The sequence below is a fragment of the Clupea harengus genome, chromosome 2 (genome assembly GCF_900700415.2).
Source record: "Clupea harengus chromosome 2, Ch_v2.0.2, whole genome shotgun sequence".
Classification (NCBI taxonomy): Eukaryota; Metazoa; Chordata; class Actinopteri; order Clupeiformes; family Clupeidae; genus Clupea; species Clupea harengus.
In genome coordinates, this window is record NC_045153.1 from 25968260 (window position 1) to 25988832 (window position 20573).

General features: G+C 45.2%; 1 protein-coding gene across 3 annotated transcripts in view; it reads left to right on the plus strand.

Moving 5' to 3' along the window:
- Positions 1 to 20573, plus strand: part of b3galt1b (UDP-Gal:betaGlcNAc beta 1,3-galactosyltransferase, polypeptide 1b) — a 55293-nt gene that overhangs the window by 25485 nt on the left and 9235 nt on the right. The window contains exons 2-3 of one of the 3 annotated variants that reach the window (XM_031558534.2): positions 1509 to 1560; positions 15138 to 15192. The exons of 1 other annotated variant lie outside the window; for it this stretch is intronic. The gene's annotated coding sequence lies outside the window, so the exon portion shown is untranslated. The remainder of the gene's footprint in view (positions 1 to 1508; positions 1561 to 15137; positions 15193 to 20573) is intronic. One more of the 3 variants, XM_031558528.2, reaches the window with a different exon arrangement.

A 20573-nucleotide genomic window follows, 5' to 3' on the forward strand; every position in this document is an offset into this window, starting at 1 on the left:
GAGATTTAAGACCTTGGCGAGAGGCTGGGAAACTAACGATGATAAAAGAGAGCAGTCCAGGCACAGATTACGTTTACTGCATGGTCAATTTTCTAAAACTTCATTACACAGGGTACCTCAATTCACCAAATCCCTTGTAATCATTTTGTTTCCGCGAGGCATGCCTGGGGCATGCGAACAAACGGGAAATGTTTGCGCTTCGTGGGTTTTCTTTTGTGCAACGTGATAAGTCTCGCTGGCACATCTCAGCCCCCTTTCTCCCGCGTGACTCGGCAACGTCGCATCTCGGCAGGGATGTGTCTCCAAAGGGGGGGGGGGGGGGGGGGGGGGGGGGGGGGGGGGGCATGTCACCCTGACATAACTCTGGGGAGTAAATATGATAAATGTGCCTCTTTAATTACACCGCGCCGCTTCATTCCATTGCAAGCACACTGTCAGCGTCAATTAATATCCGCACATTCTAATTTATTGATCGCCTGTGGCTGGCTCCTAGGAACCATAAATGAAAAGCCAGTGGCGGTGTCTTTGGATGCAAAATGACTTTTTCATGTGAACAAGGTCTCCTCAAATGAGATCTGTCTTTCTTTCTTTCTTTCTATCTATCTCTCTCTCTCACTCTCTTTGCCAAATGGAAAATCTTTTATGTACAGAATAGTGTGAGTAGTGTGGGCTACATCACATGAGGCTACGTTCATTATATGAGGAAGAGGCATTTTAATGAAAATCCTGGGGATGCCACAGAGCTTTTGACATTTACATCGGAGCCACATGAGGAGCTATTAAGCCACGTGTCAGGGCGGAGAGAGGATGGATGATACGCTTGTATCTTTCCCTTATGTCGACACTGTCATCCGCGGTAACATGATAATAAGGTCAGAAATACAGATTCATTAAAGAGTGCTCATGGTGACCTTTTCCACACTAAGGGTCTTTAGGGCTCTCATTTCCTGTGCAGTAGCACACGTCAATAAGTCTGACATTTACATCAGAGGGAAAAAGCGCAGACTGATGTTGCCATGGTGGTGAGATGTGTCCATAGTAACAGTGGCAATCAAGGTGGCACCGTTCGGTATTGCGCTCTTGTTTTTTTGAGTCAACAACAAAGAGTTGCCAATGAGTCAACTCAACGATTACTCAGAATACCTCAGTTGCACATTCAAAGCCCCGTGACTGCATGCTCTTGGATGCCCATATCCATGGGAACTTGTCCTGTGATTTCTCCTTCAGCAGACTTTGCCTGCAGTCTTACTTAACTCAGAAATGTCAGCATCCATCACAGGTGTGCACCACCAGCCATGGGACCATCTCACATCGGACCCCCAAACTAACCATGGCTAATGATCAATTTCTCCTCTCAGGGCATCTGACAGAGCCATAAAGAAGTGCACTCATTCATGACTCTCTCCTTCTCCTACATACCTCCCTCTCTCTCTCTCTCTCTCTCTCTCTTTCTATCTGTCATTTTTCCCTCTCCTCCACTCTAAAAATACTTTTTTTTCTGTTTTCAGAGTTGGAGTGAAAGAAGGTGTGATGGATCTGGATGGGTGCCGAGGGCCTGAGGTAAAGTCAATGTAAATTGATCTTACGGTAGACGACTATAACACACATATTCTTTATTCAGTTATCACGGAATATGGGAAGGTTGTGTTGTGTCATGTTGGTATTAATTTGAGTTGGTCATTATTTTTCAAAATGTTGGGTGTGATACATTGTTAGCATACATTTACATACTTTGTGTAAAACATTTCAGCTGGTGCTAAAATAATAGTTTTTATCATCATCATCATCATCATCACCGACCTCACCTCAATTATATCATCTAATACATATTTAAAATTGAAAAGAGCTTTTAAGAAACCCCTTTTTCTTCTTTTAAAGAGGTTTGAAAAATGAACCAATCTTATACAGTCCAAAAGGAACACAGGTGCCTAATGACTTAGATTAGCATCAGTCTAATCTGTGCATTGACCAGGGAGCAATTAGCATCCATTAAGGCGTCCGGACCACTTTTAAACATCTCCAAAAAAATGAACTTTAGCTCTATAGTTTAGCATCAGAGGGTCTAAAATTAGATCTGAATCACGGACTCTACAAGCCGAGTACCCTGTCAAAGGAGTGTGTGGTGAACAAAGGGCACGCGGGCTCATTAAAGTCTCTTGAATGCATTTTCTTTTAATGGGGGTCTCTGAGAGGGTAAGCCCGGATGGCAGGCCTTTGAAACACGAAGACCGAAAACAAACAAAACAAACATGGTGTACAGTATCGGTGCTGTGGAGCTGTGTGTGCCGAGGTACTAAATGAGCTGGCTGAATTGGCATGTCATACATCAAGACATGCATGCCAGGAGTGTGTGGTAAAACACTGTGGGGAATCATTGTTTTTTAGGTGCTTGGCAAAGAGGCAGCGAGCACAGAGAGAACAGGGATGCATGCGATGCGACAACGGATGAAAGTCGTGGTGTTTTGCCTCTCAGCGTGGAGATGTCACCATGCAAGACTGATCATCGGGTGCATTGTGCGCTGCCACGGCAAGTGTTCTTCCACAGATAGCTTTTCTTAAAGGCTCCCGTAATATTTAGTCATGGAATTCCCATGATGATTTCCTCTGAAAGCGTTTATTTCTGGTTTCCCACCCACGGAAGTTTTCATCCTAAATGTGGTTCTTTTCTTCTTAAAAATAGAAGTCGCTCCAGTGACAGATCAGTTTGCATACCTCATGCACGAACTAACTACTAGTGCCTCCTGCAATGAATGGATCTTGAAGCAGATACAGGACGCACAAGCCTTTTTTAAAGACAGAGTTCTCAACACAAAGCAAAAGCAGCGTCTCATTATGATTTGGAGATGACACCGCTGTCACTCTTTATGTCCTTTATGTCTACATTTGCCTTTTGGCTCCCATGGTGTGTGTGTGTGTGTGTGCATTCCCTCATTTGAGCAACAGTGTATTTAACCCTCCTTACCAGATTCAGAGTGTGTGCGTGTGTGTGCGTGTGTGTGCGTGTGTGTGTGTGTGTATGTGTGTGTGTGTGTGTGCGTGTGTGCGTGCGTGCGTGCGTGCTTGTGAGCGTGCGTGTGAGAGAGAGAGAAAGAGGGAGAGAGAGGGGGAGAGAGAGAGGGAGAGAGAGAGAGCATGAGAAGGAGGGAGAGAGAGAGGGGGAGAGAGAGAGAAGGGGAGAGAGAGGGAGAGAGAGAGAGGGAGAGAGAGAGAGGGAGAGAGAGAGAGAGAGAGAGAGAGAGAGATGGTGCTGGGCTCGAGACAGGTCATGACCCCACTGCAGCGCTCCGCTAAAAGAGCGACCGGTGCCGTTAAATTAACGATCCTTTAAACCACCCTGACCCCTCCCTCCTTCTTGTTTTAATGAATGAATCAATATCTCCAATCAATCAGTAATGAATTATTGAGCCTAATTAAGCAGATGAACCATTAACACAACTCTTTGAAAGATCTGATCTCTTGGAGATATAGTGCGTGTGAGCCAATCTCTGAATGACAAGAGATGGGGAAACCTACTCGTGTGCTCTACTTCAATCCCATGTTCTTTTAAATGATTCTTGTGTTCCCTGCCATTGCATGATGGTTTTACATTTTAATGTTTGCATTTATTTGCCTTTTTACCCCCCCACCAAACCGGATGTCCTTGAAGTGAGATTTCATTAACCGGGTTTTGGCGGCAGGGTTTTATAGTGGTTGGATGAATGGCTCATCAATAATGCAGCGCGTGCAAGGTCTCTGTGAGGCTCAGTGTCTCTGGAGTGTCTTTAATCCAGAGCATTGGCAGCGGCGTGGAGGCTGTAGAGGCTGCCTCAGCCTCTCAGAGGAGCAGCCCAAAGCTGGAGCACGGCGATAGAGACGCCAGAGGAGACCTTGGAGTGGCCCTCTAATCCACAACACTCTCACTCTCTACCCCCCTCTATCTCTCTCTCTCTCTCTCTCTCTCTCACTCTCTCTGTCTCTCTCTCTCTCTCTCTCACTCTCTCTCTCACTCTCTCTCTCACTCTCTCTCTCTCTCACTCTCTCTCTGTCTCTATCCCTCAGTTCTGTTCACTCTAAGTCAAGTTTGAACTGGATGAAAATTCCTGTGAGGGACTACTTACTGAGTTCCATCCGCACTCAATGAACTGTGTTCCCACAAAGAGCAATGGTTTCCTGTTACAGAGACCTAAAAAAAGGCCTGGTATGGGCTGACGGAGTATCAGTACCGACTGCGATGTTGAGGAATGAGGATTATTCTTCCCCCCACTATTTAAACCCCCAGGGAGCTGCCTTGGTACCGGTGGTGAATTTATGGTTTGAACTTTGAGTGATTAAAGATTTATTATGGATTGCAAACCATTACCTTTATGGCTGACAAACGTTAGGACTCTGAAGCATCATTCAAAAAGATTGCAGTGCAATCACTTTGATATGACTAGGTGCAGAAAGCTTGTTTATAAAGCAGCAAATCCCTGCCGCGGTGGCCAAATAGGAAAACAGCCCCGACTGGTATGTTTAACTCACTAAAATCAATAACTGAGTAGGGGTTGGAGAAAAAGCAGTCGATTTCACACATCGCGCATGGGCTTTTCGATAAATTATTGGTGAACGTACAGATTTCTGAAATCATATCATATTGAGTGTCTCTTTGTGCACATACGTACGTACATACGTGTGTGTGTGTGTGTGTGTGTATTTGTGTGAGTTTGTGTGTGTTTGTGTGTGTTTGTTAGAGACTGAGAGTGTGGATTGATGTGTATAATCACTAGTGAGCAATGAATCTCCAGATTGTCGGCTTCCCTTGAGGTCAATAGGAGATCAAAGCTATCAGAAAGGTTAATGGTTGTCAGGAACATGATAAATATCCAGCAGGCCTTTTCCATGCCAGGTATGCCCAAGTGGCAGTGTTGGTAAAGGCTCGCTCCTGGTCCTGCCCTGCCTCTGCTGCCCAGATGATCAGAGTATGATTATGCTTGTCACGTACCCTTTCAAGTGATTTATGGACTGGTGATACCCCTCGCCTCAGGGTTGGAAAATAGCCCCCAAAAAGAAGCTAATATCAGAGCACTGTGTTGTGTTTAGTGGCAGAAGTCAGAGAATGGGACATACATTTTTTCTTCCTGTCATATAGATTTTGACAGTTTCACTCATCATTTGCATGGCTTGTGGTGTGATTGACATTTTTTTAAGGTGAAAACAGACCATTTTTGGAAGTTTGGAGAACCAGATACAAACTGTAAAGACTTTCTTTTCTGGAGCATTGTTAGCTGTTTTTTTGTTGGTTTTTATTTTTATTTTGTATGCAATCCTTCAGCTATAACAGCCTAACAATAACCTATGCAAACAGGCTACATTTCCACTCCCTGTCCTATTATGGATTATGAACACTCTTGGACTTTCACTTTAAACAACACTGCACCAAGGTGTCAGCGTCTAAACTTTGGGATAAGTCAGGTGCAAAGCCCAGGCTAATTTTAGCTTTTACCTTAGGGTGGCTATGAGCCTGGGTCGTAACATGGTCATCCAGGGAAATCAAAACAAAAATGGAGGCAGCAGTCACGGGAGCAGCTCCCCCTTTTTTCAACATTTACCACTAACCTCTTGGGTCGGGACACTGATTCCAGCTGCTCTCAGTGCCTTCACAGGGCCTCCCAGCCGTGATCGTACCACGTAGGGACCGGTATCTCAGCCGGGGACCGTTTAGTGTGTCCTCACTCTGCACAGCAGCTCTTGGCCTACTCTGCTTGAAGAAGGCGCCTTGCAGCTACAGGCATGCTGCTTCCCATCCTAGGTGCACAGACTGTGACCAGAGTCACAATGGTCTGAGTGATTCGCTGTATGGTAACCGTGGGAGTGGTCCCTGTTTGTGTGGGGATTCACTGTTGTTTTTGTGAAGATTTATCACCAGCACAAAAGTCAATTGCCCTCTACGATCTCCTTGAAACAGAATGCTGCCCTGATACACCAATGGCCGCCAACATAACTGAGAAATTCTGTAGACCATACAAATCCTTCCGGGCAGCCGCCAAAGTTATGACAGACATTGGCTGTAACAATTTCTCTGGACAGGAATTGTACATTTGAAACAGAATATAGACTCATTCCAATGAAAGACTCCCTCAACTCGACCCGAACCCAAGTTCTGTTTGGCAGGGGAGGCGTCCAGCTGGGCAGGCTGCAGTCAGTAATGGGCTCACTTCTCCGTCTGCTTCACACTGAGTGAATCTCATTGACTCAGAAAGAACTTTCATAGCTATCGGAATGCAGGATGAGAGCCAGCGGAGACTTGGTCCAAACATCATTGTTTACAGCTAATCTGCTCCACAGCATCTCACCCACCCCACATCTTTCTCCAACAACTGTGTTAACAACAAACACACCAGACCCAGAGGTCTCCCCCTTGTATTGATTATTAGCACGCTGAGATAAGGCTGAGGAAATGAATTAGCTTTCAGGGAGGTTCGGCAAACAAGGTAGTTCTGGATCATTTTGGATTCTGCTGTGACCCTCATGAATCTCAGGACCCCCAAAATGGGAGTTGTTATTCCCTCCACCAAGAAGAAATAGGTCTTCAGTGTCGTTTTTCTGTCCGTTTGTCTGTTTGTTTCTATGTTTGTCCGAATCACAGGGCTGGCTCTGTGTGTTTCCATGTGTGGGTTTGGTTAACTAATTTAACTTCCGCTGCTGTTAGTATGCAGTTGACACACACCTGTACTCGTCCTTTGGTTTTTTCAGTCCTTCTCCTGGGGCACCCTTGTATTTCCTGTTTTCCACCTACGGTATCCTTGTTACACTACATCTAATTAACGCCATAATGTAATGCCCTTGACTTGGTAAATCAGATGTGTTTGGTTGAGCAATCACAGCTTTGATGTGTTCATTTAGGCATCGCGGAGCAGTGGAGAGATGGATGTGGTTCCCCTGAGGAACAGAATGAGACATCCTGACCTACACATGTCAGATCTCACAGTAGCAGCATGTTGATGTTCATTCATCCCTTCAACCATGCTATCACATGCTATATTTCAGAAAGAAAGATTACAATAGCACAGCAAGTCAGACCTCCAGCTCCTAAAATGCATCCTTCACGGCAAAAAAAAAAAGAATTTGAGTAGTCGAACTGCGTAGGCTTCAATTCTGCAACTCCATGGTCTGGCATTTATAATAAGTAAATGTTCATGCAGCTAACTACACCACTAAGCCATTGGCATCTGGTAACTATTCCCACTGGCATCTGGCAACTATGTATGATGTGTCATATAATTCCAGATAAATATGCTGTTGTTTCTCTGTATCTGTTTATGTAGACATTAAAACAGCCCTAAGACATTCCTTTCCTGGCAACAGCTTCCATGGGAAGCATTTCCGTCTCCGACACCGTTAACGCTACGGATTCGTTATTTATTCACCCCCTCCGTTCAGTTTCGAGGACACTTTCCCGGTCGCTCTCCCACAAACTCCCTAAAGACACGTCAAGGAAAAAAAAAGGGTCGCTTTTGATATCTCATCGCAAGGGGAGTGCGGGGGAGATATGTGGCTTTGCGATAGAGGAATTTATGGTGTCCTCCATCACCTTCTTGCGTCATTCATCAGGCCAGGCTTTTTGTCAGAGAGGCTTTGAGTGGGAGGCGCGTGAAGCCTCAGACTTCACTTGTCACTCTCACTGTGCCCAACATAAATAATTGTTTGCCACTGTAGCCTGAGAAGATAAATATAATATCGATTTTACAGTTAACATTTTGGCTTTGATTGTTTCTCGCCCCTAAATAGAACGAATGGCTTTGAAATTGCAGGGTGCAGGGTTTAGTTTTGACTCTGTCTCTCTTTTTTTGTTGATCATATCAAAGTGTCTAAGCTATCCTCTTTGATTTGTAGTCTCTCTCTCTGCTCTTGCATTCTTTGTCATGTCATCTCTCTCTCCACCTCTCTCTCTCCCGCACGTCTCTCTCTCCACCTCTCTCTCTCCCGCATGTCTCTCTCTCCACCACTCTCTCTCCAGCACGTCTCTTTCTCCACCACTCTCTCTCCAGCACGTCTCTCTCTCCACTTCTCTCTCTCCAGTACGTCTCTGTTCTCTGGGTCTCGAAGTCACTTCACTTACACAGTTGGTGTAGCCATCTGCTCATGGATTAATGTTTTATCAATCATGGTTGTTGGAATGGGAGGAAAAACGTAATCAAGATGTCACATGCATTTTTTGTAACCTCACAAGAGCACAGCGTTAGTGGACATTTGGCAGTGTCTGTCGCCATCCATGTGGTGCATTGTGGGATCATTCGGTTGGTCGTCTGGCTCCAGAACAGGACGTGCTGTGCAACAAGAAAAAACAGAGAAGTGTTGCACTTCTGTTTCTCATGACCAGATGCCATGTTCCATCAGTGGTTCCAGACACCCATCCCTGCCCCCAGCATTTTAGTAATGGAAGACAGTTTGGGTGTCTGACCTCTCTGACCTCTGCGAGGCGACATCTCTACTTGAGCAATCGCTGAAGCAAACAGAGCAGAAGAGGGGGAGTGGTTGAAGGTATAGAGAGCAATGAGAGAGAGAGAGAGAGAAAGAGAGAGGGAAGAAAAAGCGGTTGACTGGATGACAGAGAGAGAGGGAAGGAGAGAAAGTTGTCGTCTTCTGGCATCCCTCTGGCTCCTGACACTGAGCGAGTGAGCGAGAGCCCGCTGCTGCACCGCACCTCTGCTGCAGTCCCTCAGGCTGCTCCTCTCCTCCGCTGGGCCTCTGCGTCTCCCCCCCTCCATCTCCTCATCCATCACTGGAGCTCGACACGCATTCCCCACAGAGAGCCACAACCCAAAACACGGGGCTGTTAAGGGGGGGGGGGGGGGGGGGGTAGGCTCACTGTGGATCACATCTAAGTTCCTTTGTGGGTTTAATCCTCCTGCTGTTTGATCTCACTCTTCAGTTCAAACACAGGTGCGGCATGTTTCCAATTTTTGTTTTCTGGCCCACAAGAAAGCAAAAGAATCGATGAGAGTTGGCGGAATGATTGCGAAAACATCCTCCTCTTTTCGAAAGAGCTGCACGGTCCCATGTGGACCCTATTCATCAGCGTCTGAGATGGCATCGCTCTCTCCCCTCTCTCAGCTCGACGTGAGGGGAGAAAATGAATTGTTGACAGGCAACGCTGTAAGCTGTAATTCTGTTTTGGGAAGCATATTAATTCTGGCTGTAGCAACAGATGTCGATATCAAGGATAAATGAACTGCTTCGCTCCGACACAATAGCTCCCAAATGACTTAAAGAGATTTTTTTTTTTTTCACTGGGAGTTAATCACATTCTTTGGATTCTTTGAACCACTGGAATGCCTCATATCTTGCATATTATCTCTGTTCTTCATTTTGTTTTTAAAAATAGTTGATGTTGAAATGAAGCTTATGGTTAAGCCACTGATTGTAATTGACTCGCTCAGATTTTATAATGGTTTACAGTCCGAAGCATCAAGTTGTTTTTGCCATAATTCACATGGGTTGATGTAAGTTCATGGCAAAACGGTTTACTAAAATCCAAGTGAGGTCTGAACTTGCAGAATATCTCCTATCTCTTCTCTTTGCTGTTTGCCTTAGCTTCATCCTCCGATGATAAACTGTGACCGAGTGGGGTCCACAGAGAGTTGGCAAAGTGACTCACTGAGTATAATTAGTCCTGCCTTGCAGCATTTCCTTTAAATAATACATTACGGGGATAAGCTCAGTGGTGAAAAGGTTACCAAGAAGTAACAAAGTGTAACTGTTTGAGATGTCAGCAGCTTGACTTAAGCGTATGCGTCCTTATCAGGTGCTTAGGAAAGCAAAAATATTCCCTATTCTATTCCTATCTGTTCTCCGTAAGTCTGTGATCGTTTGCTTCTGCTTTGTGGCATTTGTTGCCCATTAATCATGAGACGCCGGGGTGAGGTTTCTTCCACATCTTTCCACAAGCTGTTTCAGTGGAGCGCCCTATCTTTTTAATTGAACACGCCAGGCCTATTCCATATGAGTGTGTGATAGCATTGCAGATGTCAAAGCTCTTTAATAATGAACCGCATATTGTATGAGCTGTGTTCTGGGGAACTCTGCGTTAGCATTCTCTTTCTCTCTTTGTCATTACGTGATGCGAGTGCTGGTGCTTACAGGCGGCTGCAGCCGAAGGGTCCACTCGTCATCCCACTTTCCAGAAGGCCCCTGGTCATGTAAAATGCCACTGAATGAGAGTTTTAATGACTCATTTATTTATGAGTCAATGTAGTTGTGAGGCACGCATGTACTGTGGCATGTTGCCATGGCGAATCATGCTAGATCCCATTCAATTTGATGAGCAGCTTACCACTTTGCACTCGCTGTAAGGGTCAAAACATGGATGTAAATACAAAAAAAAAAAAATGTATTTGTTGAAGGAGTCAAAATCAGTTCTGTGGTAAATTAGTTCTATACGAAGAGTTACCTGCATATTTGAGTTTACCAAAATATAAAAACCCCAGCAACATAGTAATTAGAAATTAGAAACTAGAATTAGAAAAAAAATTAAGATGAAGGGCTGTTTGAATGACACATGTCTAAATTCTCTGATCTCCTTTGTTTCACAAACCTGTACATATCAGAGTAGTAATGGCCATCTGAAGGTCTGCTCAGAAAAGTGATGCTCCCTATTACTGCTCCACCACCACTAATACTCCTACACCCTTCCGAGTGCATTTCCAGAACCTTCCATTTTCTCGGTAGCCACCTACTTCCTGCTATCTATCCCTGCAAGGGAAACACACCTAATGTCAATCACTCACAGCCCTCTACACAGAGCCTTCTAAGCACACGCTAGGCCTCCGAAAGGAAAGTTGCTCGAAGGCTGGCTCTGTGTCATTTCCTGTTTAGAGAGCCAGCCCGCTTTGGCAATCAGTGGTCTTGGAACAGGCTGAAGGGCCCAATCTGCCAGAGCTGTAAAATTTGACGGGGTAGCTGACCTACACCGCCGCCGCCGCCCCCGCCCCCCCACCCCTCCCCTTCTCTGACAGAGGTTGCCCTGGTTTGACAGGATCTCTAGCAGGTAGTCACCTAATGAGATGAATATTGGGAGACGTCCTGCATGAATGTGTGGCATCAGTGCCAATGGTGCCACTGGAGGGAAGTGATTCTGGAGCCGGATAAAGACAGGTGTGCCATTCCATGTGGAACTCAGAGACATGCACTTACATTTCCTGCTTTCTCTCCTCCTTGGGCCTCCCACAGCCGTTCCTGTTCTGTCTCAGTATTGGCGCCAGCTTCAGACCCTCATACAATGTTCATGAAGACATAACCTGCTTATAGAGCGCTTGTACTGTTGATGGCGAGACATAAAACCCCACATGTTGCACTTGATGGTTTATGGGTGTCAGAGAAATCTGCTGAAGCCTGTGAGAAATGAAGTTGTTTAGATCGAGCACATGTAGCTATGCTAACGAGGCTGATTTTACAGCATGTGGGGTTCAGGGCAATGTTTCCACAGTTTAGTGCACTTGATTGCTGTTGTAACAAGCTGTGGTCATAAATCCACGGATGTTCCCGTTTTAATGGGAGCACCCCCGATTAATTGCCCCTCTGCTCCCAGTCATATCGACACAGACTACTTTGTGATGCTGCGGAAGAGGGAATAGATTGAACTGCAAACCACAATTAGTTGGGATGTGGAATTGAGGCTGTGTGCCATATCCTGTAGGGACCCCTATTACCAGTAAGGTTCACACAGAATAATACAATTTGAAAACTCCCTGTTGAAATCACATAAACACTAAGCGTTGTTCTCACTGACAAGGATGCGTGTTGGAGGTCCGCTGAATGCTGCGCGACTTTAACAGCGTGTATGAGTATTACCCTCCTGTAGAATAAGGGCTTACAACTTCCTGCCTGAATGCTTTAGTGCCACGTTCACAGAAGTGTTTATACATACAGTTAATCCAGGAGATTCATATTTGCAGAGTGAGAGGGAGAAACACAGACTGTATGCTCAAGAGGAGCCTGTGAGGACCCTCACCTTTGTTTTGGTGAGGTGTGACCTGATCCCTGGCAGGCTTTGATTTGTTTTGCCCCCACACACACCCACCCACCCACACCCATCCATTTTGCCTTTGATGTGGCTAACGTGAGAGTCAAACAGCCACGCTGCTCCGTTTTCAAAGATATGTTCGTCTGGCACCATTGCTGCTAATGAGGATGGATCAGCTGTTTATGTCCACCCTTTGAAGCTGCTGCCTCCATGGAAAAATAATGGTAATTTGTTGTCAGGAGCCTGTTTTGCACTCGCTGTGTTTTTATTCATTGCCACAGCCCAGCCATGATCAGGTTTAAGAGCTGTTACATGCATAGACTTGCCCATTCATTTGAATACCACATTTGAATAATGCCAGCAGTTTGAATTAAAATGTCTTAGCTGTCTGTCATCGGTTTGAAACATGGTGTTTTGGCTTTTTTTAACTACCACAGAGCAACAGGAAGAAGACAGCAGAATGCACACTTCTGACAGGCGTAAAAAAAGCATTTTTTTCCTCATTTTAGGGAAACAGATGCACTCTGCGCTGAAGTATAATGTGCATCCAGAAATGATAGCACCATTGCGGATAATGGCAAATTAATTTGTTTCCCCCATTGATTTCCTGCTTTATGGGAGGAGCGGCTGTTATTGCAAGCCATTTCAGATGATGATGAAATAGCATCTCGTCGTCAGCATGAGGATGATTTCTCTTGTCTGTTTGTCGGCGTTGGAGTATATGGCCGGACAGCCCAAGTGACCTTTGCCTAAATTGCATCACCATCTATTCCATTCATTCAGTCCGGTCCAATAATCACACTAACCAAATATTAAGAGATGAGAAAATGGTGTTTTGTGAGATCCAAACCCCAGAGGCTCATTTTGGATGTAGCAACAAATTGGTGAACCTGCACTCTCACCACATAGAAAAGCAGGAACGACGCCGGCGGAAACTCAGATCTAAATTGCTTGGGATGTCATCCTGTAGCTGTCCACGGTAAACTGCTTTATTCATGGCGTGAAACACGTTGTTGTGAGCTGATTGCATGCACTATGGTCTCACTTCTCGAAGTCCAACTGAAAGAAAGGGAGCGAGCACGTTTTCCCTCACAGAAAAGAACTGAAGGCTGTGACAGCACACAGAAGCAATTTGAAGCAGCCTCTCATTCTTCGCTGCCTTGAAGTTCTTGCCCTGCTTTCTTTCTCCATCCCTTCCTTACCTGAGCCTGTTTTTTTTTTTTTTTTTTTATGGCTGCAGTCTCTGGGCTTGATTGGTGCCAGCGTGTTCCTCTGTGCCCCAGAGCTGGCCATGGTGTGAGGGGAGGGGGGATGGGTAGGCGGTATGTAGGGGCGGTGTGGTTGGGAGAGGGGGGTGCATAACACAACACCTCAAGTGGGTCAGGCCGCAGCCCAATCAGCGACGGCACCATCTGCCAGTGGAATGCCTTCCTGCTCTGGCATGCATAGAGGTTCAGCTGCGCCCCCCACATTTCTGCATCCTCACCTCATCCTCATCCTCTCATTACGGCAGTGCAGCCTGGCTCTCCACTCCCGACCCGCAGACACAAAAGCCAGGTGTGGATGATCAGCACGCTCTCATTTCCGAAGCACAGACAATTTTCCAACACAGAGGCGTGGACCCACAGGCGCGCACTGACACACACTTGAACAAACACTCTCTGACAGCTATGCACACACAGGACGCGCCCACAGACAAACACACAGAGAGCTGGATTCACATCTGCCGCATCAAAGCATCTGTGCACTCTAACCATTCAGTGAAGTGTGTCTCGGGATTATGAATGTTTCATTTCTAGTGTTTTTGTTTAGTAGGTTTCAGGTTTTCTTTCCCTCTTTTCAACCTGGTAAGGGTGGTTTTAATTAAAAGTGCAGAGAAATGTGGCTCTTCTTGAATGTGACATGTGAATGTGTTTGAATGAGGTTTGTAGTATTCATTTCAGCTGCTTGTACTCTTTGTGCCAGTATTTAGAGAGAACACAAATGTTGGAAATGATACCTTACTGTGAAGTAAGAAAGTTTCTTTTTATTGTCATGAGTCATTGCTGACGTTCAGAGATAGTGCCTGGTAAACACGATGAAAGATGTTTTCCTGGAGTATCTCAAATGACGGAAGTCTTTTTGAAACGAGTTCAAGGTATATTGAGAAACTTCACTTGAGGTCTACAGTTAATTTGCATAGATTTGCAGGGTCCTCACCTTCAAGCAACACAGCTAGTATTGAACTGTCAAGCTGAGACTTGGTGGTAAAATCTTATATCTAATTGGAGTGTAAGCATCTATACAGATTTATGACGAGGGACTGTCATTCCTTATCACTTTATGGTGGAAGGCAATATCCAGCAGATTAGATTACTTCAAGCAGACATTCCATGTTTGCGTGGCATTTCGAATCTGAGCTCCCAGTTGTTGACATTTGAAAGAAGAGGGGGATTCACATTTTGCCATTCTGAATTATTCAAACAGCATTACATCACACATATTATTTCACAATATACCAGTTACATTTGCAAACTATGTTAAGGATATAGCATAACAGTTGCTTTGTTACTCTGTAACATACGCATGTTAATATATTATGAATATGACCTCACAAAGGACCCACATTTTCACAAAACTGAAACAGGTTTGTAAGCCACCCAGCTGATTGTAAAGAATAAGATCAGCTATTGGACAAGTTAGTGAATGAAAATCTCACGAGTGAGAAATATCTATATGTGGGAGATCAAGTATTAGAAGACATCAAGAGCACTGACAGACTCCCCTCATAGCGGCCAGCCCTCATGTCTACTGTTGAGATGGGCCCCCAGTGATGACAGGTGGAGCAATGTCTCTCCAGCCACACTGCCAATCACACCGAGGAGAACCTCTTATTCTCGTGTTTAAAGGTAACGCGGACTGTCTCTAAAGATCTTAGAATGGTAGAACAATGAACCAAAAAAAAAAAAAAAACAGTGAATGTTATGGATTGGCAGAAAGCTCAGTTCTTGAAAAACATGAGCTGGGCCTTTTGGTATATCAAATGACTTTCACACCAGCCAAGAGGTGTGAAAATGTCATCATGTCAAAGTGAAGTGATTCATGCAGTGGAATTATTCTCTGTAGAAGGGATATTCTGTCCATACTGTTTAGTGACACATCTCTTTGTAATCCACAGGCTTGTAATACATTGCCCATAATCCTATCAGACTGCAGCCGCTCCCACATGTCTGGTCAGTAAACCCCTGTCATGCTACATTCACTGCAGATGCTTGACTCATTACAAGGGTTTCGGGGAGTTTATGAGCCGAGGTTTGGTGCACCTGATGGTCAATAGTGTGGATGGCAGGTTTTTTAGCTTCTCAGACTAAGGTCGTTTGGCGGCGCCTTGGCTGGTGTGAAAGGAAGAGGGTCTGGTGTTTAGCAGACGCTTTTATTCAAAGTGACTTACAAAGGCAAATCAGTGGCCGGGGATCAAACCCGAGTCAATCCTTTGGAAGGCAGCAATGCTAACCACTGTACCACCAACAAAAGTAATTTAGTATGCCATCGTATAAATATGTACATTTGTGAGGGGAAGGTAAAATACTCTTGAGTGCACTCTGAAAGGGCACCCGCGCATAATTTGTTTCCAGAAATTGCAATTCTGAGGACAATTTAAGAGACCTATCCCCTGGCCCCAGTAAAAATGGGAGAGTAGATATACTAACTTGCTTTTCAACTAGAGTAATGACTTCTTGCATTCTGCATTAAAATGTTGGATACATTTTTTAAACTCAGTATTTGCATACTAATAGACATAAGGCCAGTGACATTGTTTATAAGGTTAGGAATAATGTTCTGTAGGGAAGAAGGCATCCAGTAAATCCAACGGGACTGGCTTTCTCTAAAAAAAGATGTCGTCCTTTTCACATGGTTTCTTTTTGCCTCTGAAAGTTGGGCATGTGGCAGGATATATTCCAGTAGCCCTATGAGCTGTGCTCATTTCAAAGAGGAAAAATACAAAGGCATCCTTCACTTCTGAAGAACCTCCCTGTCACAGAGTGAAACTGACATCTTGAGCAAATGAAATATCAGATAACTGTACAGAGGATTCAGTCAGATGAAAAAGTATATGTAGGCCATCACAGGCGATTCACAGTGGATTGAATGAGCTGACATGAATTGCTCTATGAAATATCATCACAGGCTTGTTGGGCTGTATTATGTCTCATTTAACCATAACTACAAAGGTTAAACCCTCCGGTTGCTTAGTGACAGGCATTTCTTTATATGCATGATTTCCTAAAGCTCTAGAAGTTCATGGTGAAAATAGATGTGTCTATTTGGCAAACTAACCTATCATTAGTCGGCGCAAATTAGGGAGACCGAGTATGATCTGCAGCTACAGCTGTTTCATTAGGCCCTTACGTTTCAGCCAACTGCTCAGCCCTCCTTTAATGACGGCAAAGTAAGTGGAGCTTTAAAACATCTCCGGCTTCTGCTGAGGCATCATTTTTCCCCCATTCCATTGGAGGACCTGCGTCCCAGCTTGCTATGGCCATTCCAGATGGCTCCAAGTAAATTACAGGCATGGAGTGATACATTAAAGTATACAGCACTGGAGGGGGGCACCATGGTTATAAATCAGAGATGGTATATGACTGCCCTCCCAGCAGGAGGCAAGTGAGGAAGAGAAGAGGTGTTTAGGGGTTGCAAGGGCCCTAAAAGAAGTCTGTGTTGGCATGGGTGGAATAAGAGCTTCCCTCTCCTAAGTGCCCATAAAAGTCGGAACCATCTCTGCATCTGTTGGCCATAGCTCCAATGTCTGAAGAGCATCGCTGGTCTGTGTAAGCGTAAGAGTTTGGCATCCTCTGCTGGGTGACCCTAGTGTGCTTCAGCAACTTCAGCCTCTGTCCCCCGTCTGGAACACTTAGCTCCATGTTAGTGCGGTTAGCACTGCAGTGTGGGGGATAGGGTAGGGATAGGGAGATGGAGGGATGGGGGGGGGGGGGGGGTAGGAGGTAGCACAGTGGGCCGGAGACCCAGGGGTCAGTCGGCTTCACTCCCCTCAGTCTCTCCAAGACACCCCCCACTATGTCGGCTCATTGCGCCCCTCAGCAGCCACGGCTGGGCCTCGCTGCAGCCCTGCAGATTGGCCTTATTGTCTCCGACGGGGTTTTAATGATTTTTTTTACTGCCTCAGCTGGGCAGAGCGATAAAATTAGCAACCACGGCTAGTCTACTCCAGACCGCATGATGTTTGAGGGGGCAATCTCCTCAAGAGTTGAATACATGCCTTAGTTATTTAGAGCTAAATAAATTATGGGCTAAGGAACTGGATTGACGCACTCACTCACACCCCCCCCCCCCCCCCAACTGCATGTTAAGTTGAATGTGATCCCCATCTGTTGAACATTACTGAGCCGGCACAAACCCATTGCAAAGATCACACCAAAATGTACTGAGGGATCTGCAAGCCTTAAACGGTACTGTCAGTTTACAGACTTTAAAAGGCAATATGTTAATCTGTCACCCGCATTCATCCGTCATGGTAGGTTTAATAAAAATCTGCTGCCAGGATTCCAAAGCCGGTATTTTACCGTCTTGTATGCCATCACAGGTAACACAATGAGTGGCGCTGCATTTCAGTTACAAAATACCAACTTCATCATGGGAGGGAAATAGCACATTCTCTCCACATATCACAGCCACTGGCTTGAAAATAATCTGAATGAATAGGACCGCCATCAGGGGACATAAAGTATGATGATGCAATATGCTTTCAAAATGCAGTTCAAGCACTTTCACTCTCTTGGGCTTTTGGCCTGGCAAAAAAAGGGGGGAGCTTAAATTATATGAATTTGAGAGCTTACACAAGCTTAATAGGATATTATGGTCAGAATGTGTCTTTCATGCCATGCGCCTCTCGTGGTTGGGGCTACTGTGTGTGTGTGTGTGTGTGTGTGTGTGTGTGTGTGTGTGTGTGTGTGTGTGTGTGTGTGTGTGTGTGTGTGTGTGTGTGTGTGTGTGTGTGTGTGTGTGTGTGTGTGTGTGTGTGTAACGTGCTGTATGTGCCCATCACATCTCCTGCGCATGTTTTTCTCTGTGGGGTCTGACAGGTGTTCCTGGCGCGCTGACACGGGCAGATGACCCCCAGGGTGAACATATGCTGCAGTTTGGACACTTCTTGAGCATAACTTCACACTGCCAATGCACAGAGCTGTGGAATATTCATGTTTATCATGCAAGCAATCAAAACAAATCTGGACACTTTCCCTGTGAACTCAGAGGGTGTAAATAAGGCTACACCAGGCAGTGCTGCTGTGTTCTCACGGCAGTGTGAGCTACTTCAAAAACTTAGTAAATATAATCACTCTCCACTCAGGCCTAAATTAGTTTCTGGACAACTCAATATACATCAGCCTAATCTTACAGCGCAGGTCCCTGGCTCTTAATCCAAATGATTAGTATTTTAGTCCAGATGACCACCATCTTGTAATTGTTTATTGTATTTCGTATTTATTAATATTAATAATAATAATAATAATAATAATAATGCATTTTATTTGTAGCGCACCCTTCATTCAAAGGAATCTCAGAGTGCCATAATGACAGCACACCACTGTAACAGACAAGCACTCCATGTTGGCATGTGTTTAGAGCCTCAACACTTATTCCAAATGGATCTGGGGATGGTAGCATCCCACATAACAAAACACAAAACTGTAAACCGTCATCTTTCTCCAGAATGCATATGGCCCATCTCTATGGATTAATGTGACAGTAATGCAGATTTTATGAGCTTGTTTGTTTGCCTCATGCTTCATGCTATCTATCAAAAGTTTTCATTCAGCTTAATGTGACTTCACTCATTTAATTGTCTGATTGATTTTTTTTTCCTGTTGTTGTTGTGCACGCTGTAAAAGCAAGACCAATTTAATTTAGCCCTTGAGCATAAAAAATGTAAATTATGATAGAGTACCAGTGCCAGCATTTTGTTTAAGGAACATCAAATAAGACAGTGGCACTGAGTTTGGAGAAGGGGGAGTTTAGGCTGCATCAACTCGATCAGGTTTGTTAAAGGGTTGAGTCGGGGGAGTGAAAGGGAAAAAAGATCACCTCTGGTACTGCCAGGTGGTGTGTCAAGGTGTTTGCTGGAATGTCAGTTTAGTGGTGATTGCTTTCACTTTACGCTGAAGCACAAAATAAAATACAAAAGACTCACTGTTATAGGGTAATAAAGGATCAGCATAATCAAGCAATTAACATGGCCATTATCTCTTCCTACTTCAATGACTTCAGCAATCTGTTTCACTACAGTTGTTTGTCCATAATGAGTGTCAACGAATATCTGTGGTATTTTTCTGGTTTGGAGATTTGTCTAATGGGGAAGGGAGGGTGCAGCTACCGGTAGACTCAGGGTTTGTGCTATCTTCTCTTACAGCAGCAACAGTCAGTGCTGAGGTCAGACTGCTTTACAGTGCTGTCTGGTTTTGTGGCTTCCTGGAGCTCTTTGTTCAGTGTTATCTGTCTAGCTTGTCCTCCTGTCCACATATTTTACATCATATACTGCAATAAAGCTTGTCCGGTCAGCTGTCCAAAAGAGATTTTTTGTTGTTGTAGAAAACAATTCATAATTTTCACGCAGGATGACTTCCCCATACATGCCGGAAGTAGTATGACATGGTTGCAAGAAACCAGCCATCCATGCAGATCTTGGAATGCGGCATCCATTGTCAGGGAGGTTCAGCACGGAATGGACAATGCGGTTCACAGCCCCCACACATGCAGCAAAACAGTTCTGTCAGCTGCAGGTGAACCTTTCCCCGCAACATGACCCTGGTCTTTCACATCGGGGCCATTTGTTTTGGGGCTAGGGCCATTAATCATGCGAGGAACAACAACCTCTGTGTGAGGTCTGTCCGTACCATAACTTTCAAACAGGGGAGTCGTTTAAAAGTTTCTGAGCGCCGGCGCAGCGTGTTATGACTGCGGGGTCGAATGCGGCTCAAGTCTGACGCCATGTTCTCAGCGAGATGCTTGTCGTAATGAGGCCTGGTTGTGAAGAGGGTCTCCAAATCGCGAACACCCTCCCAATTTCACGGCCGTCGCTCTTCATGCTGTTTTTCTGGGCCTTGACAGGGTAAACCCATTAGCCCTCCCACAGCCACCGGCACAGGAGTTAACACACAAGCTCTTGCCAATGCTAACAGTGAGACCCAACTGATAGCTAATGAAGGAACAGGGCTCCAGACACTGTTTGGGATGTTGGGGGTGGGGGAGGTGGCAGGAGAGGAGAGTTGCATTAAGTCAGGCCTTCCTGAGCCTCACAGGGGCACTCTTATCTCGTCTCCTTTTGCATCTTCCTCTCTTCCACGCCGGCTAGTGTCCATCAGCAGTTATAACGGGCAATCATTCAATTACTGATCTATTGGGAGAAAACACAGAGCGCGGTGCTCCGTGCAGAGAATTCCTTATCAGTACCATTTTAATTAGAAATCTGGAGGAAAAAAGGGGGCCGCAGTCGAAACACAACCTCCGTAAAGACCTTCATGCATCATTAAACGGCGCTGCGTCTCTGCCTTTTAAATGTAAAGTTGCAGCTGGCTCGGGGAAGGCGGCCGTGACAGAG